Source organism: Heterocephalus glaber, unplaced genomic scaffold (assembly GCF_053883595.1).
Source record: "Heterocephalus glaber isolate CG9 unplaced genomic scaffold, H.glaber_assembly_v1.0 deba00000943, whole genome shotgun sequence".
Lineage (NCBI taxonomy): Eukaryota > Metazoa > Chordata > Mammalia > Rodentia > Bathyergidae > Heterocephalus > Heterocephalus glaber.
The window spans coordinates 7,770,579-7,783,607 of NW_028258175.1; the positions used below are offsets into that span (position 1 = coordinate 7,770,579).

Genomic DNA, 13,029 nt, shown 5'->3' on the forward strand with positions numbered 1-13,029 from the left:
AAGCTGAGGCAGGAGGATTGTGAGTTCAAGGCCAGCCTGAGCTACACTGTGAGTTTCAAGGCCAGTCTGGACTATCTAGTGAGATACTGTTCCAACAACAAAATGGAGGAGACAAACTGAACTTTAAATTAAAAAGGGGCCAACCATGATAACAGGAGCAGCCTTAAAGGTTCAGGGAACAGCTAGTCCAGAAACTAGCAGTAATTAGGTTGGCCAGTTTCAGGGACTGGGAAGAAGGGGACAGGAGTATGCAGGAAAACCCAGAACTGAGTGAGCACAAGTTGAGGGAAAAGGGACAAGGCCAGAGAAGTGGAGGTAGGGTTCAGAATAGGTACACAAAGTAAGAGCAAGAAGGAAGAGGAAATAGACAGTAAGTCTCCTTTTTGATTAATTTTGTTTCTTTTTTGGGAGTTTATTGAGACAGGATCTCCTGGTATAGTTCAGGCTGACCTTGAACTCAAAACAATCCTGCCTCAGCCTCCTAAGTGCTGGGATTACTGGCGTGTACCACCACACCCGACTCTTTCCTTTCTGAGGGTCTTATCACTTACTATTTTCGCAGGTAGTATTGGACTATATTTTAAAAAGTCAGCCTGCTGAGGGTGGAGAAAGAGGCAGTGATCACCTGGACCTTTGCTGGCATATAAATCTGCTAGGTGTTTCAAACTCAACAGGATATTCAGTTGAGAACACACATTTTTCCTTATTCTGTCCTATGCTGCTCCTTAAAATTCCATAACTATTCTGAATGTATGGTAGTATGAGTCTTCTGTCTCTGTGGACTCAAGGTTGAATGATTGGGAGCATGTTAATAATATGCCCCTGTTTGTCTACAAAAGTGACCATCAAGATCTCAGTTTAAAGTGATTTTTTGTGGGGAAGCAGAATTTATGTTGCAATAATTCCACTCTTGTCCATCCTTCTGATGCCTAATAACCCTTAGCCTGAGATGTAGGTTGGTGCTAAAAGTTCACTCAGTGGATTACAATAGATAAATGACCATTGTGGAACTCATTTCCACTATGTCGGCATCTTTGGGTTGGCATGTAACCAAGGGATGTAACTAACTTTTGCCTTCTGTTGGGGAACATTCATCTCCAGTAGTCTACTGCTTTTGAGGCTTACCTTGACCAGATTGTCCACTTGAGATGCCTAATCATGACTCCTTGACCAGGCACTCTTTAAGACATCGCAGTGGGCTGAAACATGAAGAATATGCTTTTTCTTCATTTGAACCTCACAGGAATGAGTGTGTTTTTTAAGTGAATCAGGCTTTTGAGCCAGTAGTTGAAGTGTTGCTTGGGCTGTTGGTAGTAAACTCAGAAAGGTTAAAACCTTTTTGTGTTTGGTAACATGAATCAGAAATTGAGGACTGTCACCTGCTTTGAGTCCTAGTACTCTAGTAACACCTGTAGATGGATTGTTGGAACCAACTTGAATAGAGCTTTCTGGGCAGTCCTGTGGTAAACAGGATATAGTGAATGGCTTCCTGTGGTGGCGAACCAATGGCATGTGTGCTGCAGCAGGCTGTTTGTTATCATTAAAAGCTCTAAAAGTTCTCCATCATCGCTTAGACTCTGGTACTGAATTATTGAATTCTGATTTAAAGGTAAAGAGAAGGTCTTAGCAAGCAAATAACATGAACAGTTCGGACCATGCAATAATAGACTCCACCCTCTATATTAAAGAATTTTTCAAAAGAGTGGAGAATGGTAGTGAAGTAGGTGTGTGTGTACGTGCACACACACATACATATACATATATATATGGGTGTATATGTACAGTTTGTGGCCAGATTAAAGATTTTGGACTTGACTTTCATATGCCAATGCTGGGCATGACATGCTGTATCTGAAGGGCTATTAAACTGTCCACTATTCATCTTCATTTCAGTGGCTTATTATATATAACTCAAGTATGAAAATATCCTGTAGGCTGAAATTTCATCAGCCAGTTTGGATACTGGTGGCTCTTTTAATTTTTGAAAGTGGGGGTGGATGGGTAGGAGGGGACTTGAACACAGTCAGAACCCTTTAACTCCTACAGTGGCCACTAATTGTGTTTGGGGAAAGAATCTGCAAATCTAAGTGAATTTGAAGTCTTGGAGCTGAGCCAGCCTTTTAATCTAGGGTACCAGTGAGTTTTTTTCTTGAACTTTGGGCTCTTTTGGATAAATTTTTCTGAAAGGTGAACAACCTAGAAAGTCAGCTGATGCCACTTGTTATTGGAGTTGTGGGTAAGTGGTGCATTAGTTGACTTAAAGTTAATCTGATTTTACTACTGTTTTGATACATGTTTTGCAGTAAGGCGAGTTAATTGTACACCATCTGCCAGTTGTTTTGAGGTGAAGTGGTAACTCAGATTGAAACAATGGTAATTACATGGTAACTCCTGTTTCCTCAGCTCTTGATAACTTACAGTTACCTCTTTGTGTCTGTTTACAGATGTTCATACCAGTGAGCCAGGATCATTTCTTAATGTTAGAGCGGTGTTCTGGAGCTCTTTGCACAACAGACCAGGGTCATTTGAGTTAGTGTTCTCCAGCCCAAGTCTAGTTTTACTAGTTCTTTTGTTTTGCTAGATGATGGTTTGTTTTTTCTATTTCTTTTTAGGTGGATAAGATTTGGGAGGGAATAATGAGAGAAAATGTTGGAAGTGGCTCAAACTCTTAATTATTTGAAGTTGTGCTGTGTTAAAAGGAGAAAATGTCAGGGAGGAAAATGCCCAATTATTTTAAGATGTATGCAAATGAGACCTTATTAAATACCATACATCACAATAGGGAAATTTAGCAAATCAGTCTTGAGGTATGATTAGCTCTTGTGGCAAAATATTAGTCACCTGGATACCAACCTGGTTGCATAGGCAAGTGGATATCTTAATGACTCCTGCTTCCTGAGGACTCACCCTTGCTCAAGAGTATTTTTCAAGTTGTGTTATGTTGGGTTTTAAGCTGAACTGTTGCATGAGCATCTGGATTGCATCGCTTTGGGAAGTACCATGCTCCTATTCTGCCCCACCAGAGGGCACAACCTTGCCACTTGGCACCTGGAAATAATTCTATCACTGCCACTTGTAGATCCAGACTGATCTGATGACTGACTGACTGAGGGTCATGGATAGCACCACTGCATAGTGTAGAACTTTTCATGTTTGGGGAGTGTTCAACAACTTGTAGCCATTGCCTCTCTAGCTGTTAGTTGAGGAGACAGTGTTGGAAAGACCTGCACCCCCTTATTTTAGTAGCAGATTGCATCCACACAGTCATGCATCAAAATTTGGTTATACTGTCCCTTTTAACTTAGTTTTTATTCACAAATGGCTTAGACCGGCAGTGGCAAACCTATCGAATGCGTGCCACAGCAGGCTGTTTATGTCATTGAAAGCTCTAAAATGTTAGCCATCACTGGCTTAGTCTCTGCTGTGTTGACCTAAAGTAAGCTGGTGTGTGATTTTAAATTTTGATGCTGCACAGTTTCCTTAGGTTGTGGCATTAAGTATATTAAATGTAGTTCATTCCATTTCCAGGAAAGTTGGATCTTTGCAGAACCTTCTGCTACTAGTGTGATTTTTTTTTTTTTTTTTCAAGCTGAACTCTAAGGAACCCCCTTGGGGGCCATTTCTGGAGTATGCTTGTGGCAGGGATGCGAGAGCTTGTTCTCATCCTTCCACTTTACACCACAGCCTCATTCTGGAAAAAGCTCCTATAATATTCTGTTATATTGCCCTTCTTCATAAGATTTCAGTTGAATAAAATATTCTGAGGCTGGAAAACAGTTGAAAAACAGTTGTTTTAATGGAAAAACAGAAAATGAGAAAGTTACAGAGCAAAGAATAGGCCTTCTCAGCACTCGTTCTTGTCCTCTCAGTTACACTGCCTCTCAAGTCCCTGTGGACACTCAATAGGATTTCAGTCTAATTAAATCCTTGGTGTTTGGTCTTCTATGTTCCTGGGTTCTTTACTCAAACGTTTGGTCACAAATGATTAATTTTTTAGAGAGGGCTCTTGTGGCATAGGTGAAGCAAAGTTATTAATAAGTAATGGGATGAGTGCTCCCTAGTTTAGCAGAGGTTTTCAAATACTGAAAGAGCTGGCCTTTTCTCCTCAAAATATTTCCAAAAGTGACTACATTACATTCAAGTAGGTCAGGCATGGTGGCACGTGCCTGTAATCCCAGCACTTGGGAGGCTGAGGCAGGAAGACTACCATGAGTTCGAGGCCAGCCTAGGAAGACCCAGTCTCCAAAAAAAAAAAAAAAAAATCAAAAAGGAGTTGAGGCTTTGAGAGTACCTGTGCAGAATGCTGAAAAGTGTAAGGTACCCCCGTTTCCCAGTGACCCACTCTGAAATCTGAACAGGAAAATTCAGATGTACCCATTGACAGAACAGCCCTGCAGAAATAATGACAGTGGATATATACTCCTCCTTATGTTATTTTAATATCTGTGAGGTAAATTTGCTTTCAGGTAAACACTTGGTTTATATCTACTGGCTGATCACCTAGTAGGTGCCCTTTGAACAGGAGTGGGAGGTTAGGTATACATTGCCTCAGTGATGGTGTGGAACTCTAGAGTGTGGGTCCTAGGAGGCACAGTCAGGGATGTGCTGGAAATCTTGGCCTTCTAAGGAGTTATTTTCCCAATTGTAGTGACTTTTTTTTGTCTCAGTAAAAGGAACTAGTTAGATGTGATATGGTGAATGCTCTGTGTCCTGTTTTGTTTTGTTTTGTTTTTCTCTTCAGAACTGGAGATTGAACCCAGGGCCTCAAATACTAGGCAAGTGCTCTGCCGCTGAGTTACATCTCTAGCCGATTTTATTTCAGTCCCCAATCTGGCCTTGAATTTGTAATCCTCCTGCCTCAGCCTCTCAAGTAGCTGGAAGTACAGGCATATACCACTGTGCCTGGCCCTCTGTGTCCATTTTTAAGGATGTTCCCGTGGTTCTTTTATCTTAGCAAGTTAGTGTTTTTCTTTCAAATACCTAGTCACTTGTCCAGTTATTTACTCAAAACAGTTGGTTACAGTTCATGCCCATTGGAAAGAGAATTCTGCTTGTGGTTTTCTAACCTTTATGAAAGAGAAAACGTAAAGGGTTTTCCAGAGGCATTCAGATGGCTGGTTTGGTGGAGGGGGAGTCAGCCTGTGAGGCAGAGTTGGGATGATGAGGGGGTATTTTAAAGACAGTACAGGAGGAGGAGACCTGTCCACTGTGGAACAGCAGAGAAATAGTTGAAAACGCTAATAATGGTCCTTCCTGGGGCAACGGTGGATTGAAAAGAAGCAGGCCCCCAAGATTGCCAACTCTGGGGAATACTGTTCGCTAGGAGGAGCACAGGGACCTGTGGAATAGAATTGGGCAGTGCAGTGACCCTGCCCAGAGTCCTGACCGCAAGTCCTCTCCCCACCCCACCTCCAACTGGAAGGTTTATTTCTGCTGCACAGATGAAGGTAGGGATGCAGTGGCTGATTTGACTAGATTGGTCTTCAAGATTGACTAATCATTCATGATAGACTGCTTATGGAGTTCTAGCCTTTTAAAAAAATTTCTGTTAACTTGGGGCTGGCTTTTATTTTCACAAGTCAGAAGTTGGTAGGAAAGATAAATATAATGTTTCTGGGTTCATCAGTTTATGTAATGAAGAGAACGCTAAGTGGTGGCTGTTGTCATTTAGCAATGTCTGTTCAGGGGAACGGTGACATGTCAACTCTCGGTAATTTATAACTGACTCATGGGAAGGATAATAAACATGAAATAAATCACAACTAATACTAGTAATTATTTTTTTTTTTGGTACCGGGGATCGAACTCAGGTCCTTGCGCTTGCAAGGCAGGCGGCGGAACCACTGAGCTAAATCCCAGGCCCCCTGGTAATTATTTTTAACTTTGCATTTCTACAGCATCAGTGTTTTCTTTTTCTTTTTTTTTTTGGTACTGGGGATCCAACTTGGGTCCTTGTCCTTGTGCCTGCTCAGCAGGCGGCGAAACCACTGAGCTAAATCCCCGGCCCAGTGTTTTCTTTATTATTTTAAATGAGTCTTCTTTAAAATTTTTTTTTTTCTTCTACTAGACACTTGTGGGTCTCTCCAAAGGGCCTGAACCTAGGTGCCAGAACACCAAGCAGTGCTCACTCTCAATGGGTTGCAGGAGCAGATTTCCTGATCAGATCAAGCAAGGAAGTGGCTTCTCACCATCAGTGATGTTGATTTTAATGTGAACCTCTTTTGCATAGGTTATTAATTATATCATTCCCATAGTTCTGTAGCAGGAAGTTAGTGTGCAGCAGTTCAGTTCTGTTACTCTCTGTTTGGTTTTTTTTGTTGTAGTTTTTGGTATCGGGGATCAAACTCAGGACCTTGTGCTTTCGAAGCAGGCGGCGGAACCACTGAGCTAAATCCCAGGCCTGTTCTGTTACTGCCTGAATTAGCATAGAATCCACATGTTAATAACTCAACCCCACAAGGTTTTTCCCCATTTTAGATGCCAGCTACCAGTATTGGGTATTCCCAAATTACCTGTATTTCTGCCTGGCAGACCACAAATTCAAGGATTTCCGTGACCTCTCTCACCAGGCTTGAAAATTTGCTAGCATGATTAATAGAACTCAGCCAGTGCATGATTTTTTAGAACTATAGTTTCACTATAAAAGATATAATTTGGGCTAAGGATGTAATTCAGTGGTAGAGTGTTTATACAGCATGTGCAAGGCCCTGAGTTGGATTCCCCATTGCCCCCTCTCACAAAAAAAAACAACAAACACAATTTAATCCAGGGAAACCTAATGGAATAGATGCTTAGGGCCATGCATGAGTTGAAGGGTGTGGAGCTACATGTCTGCTGTGGGGGTACCACACTCCCAGCACCACCAGTATGGTCACCAACCTAGACCTTCTCCCAGCCTCATTGTTTCAGTTTTAATTGAGATTTTATTGCATAAGTAATGGCATTGGCCATTGGTGATTGGGGCCGGGGATTTAGCTCAGTGGTTTCACCGCCTTCTGCACAAGCACAAGGACCCGAGTTCGATCCCCAGTACCAGACAGTTTCTGTGATTGAACTGTCTCTAGAAGTCAGAAAGTAGGGCATTTAATCTGATCTTGAGCTCCTTTCTGGTGTGGCCAGTCCACCCTTGAAACCTTTAGGAGAAAAAAGCACCCATCCCAAAGTCCTTTTGTTACCATAAACTCAGGTATGGTCCGAAGGGTGCTCCAGGAATAACAAAAGACACGGCAGTCTGGAAATTCCAAGGGTTTAGGAACTGGCAGGAACAAAGGACAAAGACCAAATATATTTTTTATTTTACCATATTAATTCTCCATTTTTGTACCCCCTAAGTACCCACACTTGATTTAAATGATAATTAACAATTATTATTTGATTGTGTTTTTGACATGCAGATACTGCAAATTGAAGTGCATCAGACTATAAGAAGTGAACTCTTAATATGAAAATGGCATTCCAGAATGTGCTATACTGTTGAACTTCACAAGTGCACTTAGATCTTCCTAAAGAAAGAAACAAGCTAACTTAATAAGTCAGATACACAGACATCATGTTACCCTTTAAGTGATTTTTTTTTTTTTTTTGGTACCAGGGATCGAACTCAGGTCCTTGCGCTTGCTCAGTTTAAATGATTTTTTTAAAGGGTTGGGTATACATAGTACATTGGTTAAGAGTATAGGTCTGGAATCAGTCTGGATTTGACTTTTTTTTTTTTGGTGCCGGGGATCGAACTCGGGTTCTTGCGCTTGCGCGGCAGGCAGCGAAACCACTGAGCTAAGTCCCTGGCCTGGATTTCAATTTTACCACCTACTTGAACTCCCTTGAACTCAAATGAGCCACTTGTCTCTAGGCCTCAGGTCTATCGAGTATAGAATGAAGAAAATCACAGCAAATTGTTGTGAGAATTAAATCAGAAAGTACATTTCAAGAACATGCCAAAGTACCTGGCATATAAATAAACATTTAATAGCATGTATTGTTAGCTATGTGGTGTACATAGCCAGGCTTACCTGGACCCATAACTTCCAGGTGGCCAGGAACTGTATCATTTTATCTTCCTGTGGTCAAAAGTATGGGACAGTGTATGAAACACTGCTAGGTGTATAGACACAAATTATCTATCACTTGAAAATAAAAGCTGCCCTTTGGATATCTGGGAAATACATGAGTGACTCTGTATGGAAACTTCCACTCTGTTTCCAAAGCTGGCCTAAAACCCAGAGATGGAAAATCTTTTTCCTGAAACCCTATAGAGCCTGTATGAGTCTAACTGTGGGAGTCAGGGGCTAGGATACTGTTGAATCAAAAATTGGGAAACTGATCAGGAGACATTTTTTTTTTCTTAGATTTTTTTATTGGTCCATTTTAGGTATACAATACATTCACATTTATCATTGGGTACTTGTACCTTTACATGATATATCTTGGTTCTTATTTTTTCCCCATTTCCCATCCTCCCTTCACCCCCCCACCCCTCCCTATTTACAAAGACTTTTTCTTCCATGTTTTCCTTTTCTCATAATTTTTCCTTTCCCTTCTTTCCTTTCCCCTACCCCTCCCACTTCTACCCCTTTGTCAGCAGACATTTTTATCTATGGCCTTATGCCTTAAAGTTCAGTGAGTTGAGCAAAACCACATGAGACTGAAAGAAAGCAGATCTGTTTCAGCCAATCCATACAATGTTTGAGAGAATCAGTTGGTAAGTACCATGTTTTGTATGTTGCTTCTCAGAGATAGTGGAAAGCCCAGATCCATGCACAGAGGGCTCCTGAGTTCTCAGGGCTCACTCCTTGGTCAACTCCTGAGTCCAGGCCTCTACTTCTGATAGCTCAACCACCTGGAAAGTCTACTGTAGTTATTTCAGGGGTAGCCTAGATATCACAAGGTGCTGTGTGTCTCTGAGCAGGTTAGGTTCGCTCTGAGTTTATTTCCTTAACTGTGACATAAAGGATTTAGAACGAAATTACTGTTTCTCAACGCATGACTTTGGTTACACTTTTAATATATGTGCTGCTTCAGTGAGCACGCCAGAGTGTGTTTTCTGTACACTGATGATATGCAAGATGATTTTTGGTGGTTCTTGATGAATATCTTCATTAGTTTTTTTCTAGATTTACTCTTTTTTTTTAAATTAATACATTTGCAGTACATAATGATTCCATTCATCATGGGGAGTTAGTACATGTACATAACATCTTTTTATCCCTTTGCCTTCCCCTCCTCTCCATGTCTTGGTTTCCTTCCCTTTTGTAAAAGTCCTGTCTCCCTGCTTTCTGTGTTTTTAATAGAGTGTTGATGAAAGACATAACTAGTATATAACACCTGCGACTACATGGATAAAGGTGCTTAGAATGATACCTTTAGTATCATTTAGATATACTTTTTTCAAGCTTTAAAAACCATTAGGTGAATAATTGTTGGGATGGTAAATGGACATGTAAGTGTATAAGGTAGTGTAGGAATGACTAAATGTTATAAATTCCAGGACTCTGCAATTTTGGTGCAGTGTCACACCTTACTTAATGAAGTCTGTGTGGTCATGGCCACGGTGCAACAGGTCCAAATTTGAGCACATTTAAAGACTGGGTAACTGAAGTGAATTGACACATTTCTATATCTATGTTCATGGCAAAAAATGCCCATAGGTAGAATTATAGAATTTTAAATATCATAGACATAGTAGCAGTGCTTTTTTTTGAGTAATGAAAAAAATGAATAATATTGTTTCTTCCTTCAGCTTTAACAGTTTTCCAGCTACCTCGATTGATTTTAAATTCCATTCACTTTTTGGTGTGGAGATTCCCATGGTAGGAGTAGGGTCTGATTTGTTCTGTTGGGAAGAAAAACAAGTCTGACCACTTTGCTTGTACCCAAGCTCAAACATGGTTTCAAAGCTCTGGAAGGCTGAGGCTCTGCCCATCTCAAAAGCTGACCTACAATTACTTATTACTGGTAACTCCTCTAAAGGGACATTGTGACATGTGAAGTTAAACACTGAGACAGGCAGTATTTAAAAATCTTACTTCACTATCTGTCGTTTTGCTCATAATTCAACATAGTGGAGGTCTTGAGAAGGCAGACAAGTAGTGGTAGAAATGATACTATCTATTGTGGGAGGCACCCCCCCCACAGTAATTTCTGTTGAGTAATAGAAGCTGAAAAAGCTGCTTTCAGATATAGTCTGGTTTGTGGAGTTTCTTTTTAAAGCCTTCATTCCCTGTAATTCTTGGGCATTTTCTGTGTATTTTAACTTTGTCATCTTTCGTTACCTACATTTAGTGTTTGGTCTGTTTTACTAGTGCTCTTGTTTAAATTAACTCTGCATAATGGGCGAGGATTTAAGTTGTTTAATGATTTTAAACAATTGCTATAATCATGACTTTTACCTTTTTGTGCTGCTTTCTTATCAACATTAAGTTACAATAGAGCAAAATGGTGACAATGATAAGTTTTTCTTCTACTTTATTCATTCATTCATTTTTTGAGACAGGGTCCTGCTCTGTAGTCCAGGCTGGCCTTGAACTCATGATGATCTTCCTACCTCAGCCTCGGTAGTGCTGGGATTACAGGCGTACACCACTACGCCCTGCTTTACTTCATTTATGTAATACACAATGATGATGATGGGTTTTTGTCGGTTTGGTTTTTTTTTTTGTACTGGATTTGCGAGGCAGGTGGTGGCACCACTGAGCTAAATCCCCGGCCTGATGATGATGTTTTTGTAGTGCTGGAGAACCCAGGCCCTTGAGCTTGCTAGGCAAGCACTCTACCACTATGCTGCATCCCCTGCCTTTTTACAGGATGTCAGAATAAGTACAAATGGAGTGAGATCTAGTGTTTCATGCCTGAAGTCCTCGTATAATTTTAACTTTATCTTTCATACTGTTTTGTCTCCTGAGAGAAATTGACCTATGTTACTGGGCACACTGAGAAAAGGAAAAAGACTTTTACTGAAGACTATGTTTTGCAGAATTAAAATTCTCTCTTCCCACTGAGATTTACTTTATGACATACAGCTGTAGCAAGTATCCTTTGAACAGATTTTACATTTGAATTCTAACTTTTACCTTTACCTTTCTCCTTGGTTGTAAAAATCATAAGACCACCTTACACAGGATAGATACCACATTTCTGAAATAGTTCATTTCCCCTGGTGTGGAAGTTACTCATTATTTATAGGTAATGACTGAAGCTGGATAAATTCTGAGAGGGGATGGCAAGGTTTGTGACATTTGCCCTTGGTCTACAGGCTGTTTTGCAAAGCTATAATGGTGTTGTTCATTTCCTTCTCTTGGGAAATTGCCATTGGATCGATGTGTCTTGGTTAAGATCTGTTGTGGGCAACTGAGCAGTTGGGCTTTTAAAGATGAGAGCCACATGAAAGAAGATTATTCTTTCCTAATCATACAAATAATTTTCTCCATGGTACAAAATCTCCATAAAAGCATAAGCATTCAAGGCTGCACATTTTTTAAAAAGACAGTACATAACTTAGAGTCAGAAAGAAAGCTGTACAAACATGTGATAGAGTTCAATACCTTTTCAAGATGTTCTTACAGGTTTCCAGCACCAGTTATGGTTATCTCGTGGTAGAATAACCTTTCAGTTCATCTACAGTCTTTTCACTTTTAAGATAAAGTCTTTTTCAAGATGTTGAAAATTTGAACTTTTATGGCAACTTCCAATGAAAAAGTAAAATAAGAACATTTAATTTCAGACTTAATCGTTTCACTCATTTTCTGACTTTAAAACTTTTTTAGTCAAAGAACTGGAGTTGTTTAATTTATCAGAGTATTTGCTTTTCTAAGTAGCCAGCTATCAACCATTGCTTGGCCCAGCAAAAAGAGCTAATAAAAAGTTATGCAACAGGTAAAAATCTTTCCAGTTGCCTTTTCCCCATTTGGAAGGAGATGGTCTTTCCTTCCCTGTGAGTAATTTTGCCAAAGCCCCTTCTTATTTATGCATTTACTATTTGCATGTGATACTTAAATTGATTTGTTCAACAGAAAATTCTCGAAGTCTCCAGCATTTAGCACTTCTGACAAAACCTGTGTGTAAACAAAAGAGCTTTTGATTGCCATAGCAGCTCAAGAGAAAAAAAAATTGTAAAACACACTTTTAACAGTGCTTAATGTTTCCAAGCAGATGCAAGATATCGTCTCCCTAAGAAGAACCAGATTTTTGTAGTTTTCCAGTTAGAATATATAAGCAAGGGACTGGATTTCCCAGATGGAATGCATATCATTCATAGAGGACATCTGAAACTCAAACCAATCTTGAAAGCTAAGAAATGTTGGCCCTCAGAATGCAATGCAGTCACCGTTATATTCAAAGTGAAGTGAAGCACATGTTGTCTGAATGAAATGTGTTCACATGTTGCCAGCCATTCATTCCAACAAATCTGAGTGCCTCTTGTGGATCTTCTTGCAAACCTTATAGTATGGTAGGAACACCAGACACAAAACCATTAGGCGGGGTTGTAAAATCAGTGCTGTAAAAATATCAGTGCTATAAATGCAAGTGCTAAGGGGCAGAGAGGTACTTGGTCAGCAAGAAAAGTTCCTGTAGAAAGAAAATCTGAGCGAGGCTTAAAGGAGCAAGACTAGAAAATGAGGAATGAAGAGGCATTCTCAGGAGTGCTAACAGTGTGTGTGAAACTATACACAAGAAGCTATGACGTCTTGGGGAATGGCAGAAGTTTTAGTATGCCTATCGTTCCTGGGATGAAGGCTGGAAATTATGACAGCAGTTGAGGCTAAAGAGCTTTCTATATGTTGGTGAGTTTGGATTTCATTCTATAGGTGAGGGGGAGCTATTACATTATTTTAAGTAGGAATATGACATGCCCCTGTGTGTGTGTGTGTGTGTGTGTGTGTGTGTGTGTGTGTGTGTGTGTGTGTGTGTGTGTGTGTGTGTTAGATTACTTCCATGGCAGTGTGGAGAGAGGTTAACAGTAGGTAAATCTTTTGTGAAGGTACTACACCAGACATGGTAGGGGTTTGAACTAAGTCACTACAGAATTACTGAGGA

At 40.3% G+C, this 13,029-nt stretch overlaps 1 protein-coding gene across 1 annotated transcript in view; it reads right to left on the reverse strand.

Annotated features, from left to right (window-relative positions):
• Positions 1-12,295: 12,295 nt before the first annotated feature.
• Positions 12,296-13,029, reverse strand: part of Rexo5 (RNA exonuclease 5) — a 67,257-nt gene continuing 66,523 nt past the window's right edge. Inside the window, exon 23 of the transcript XR_015450389.1 lies at positions 12,296-12,431. The gene's annotated coding sequence lies outside the window, so the exon portion shown is untranslated. The remainder of the gene's footprint in view (positions 12,432-13,029) is intronic.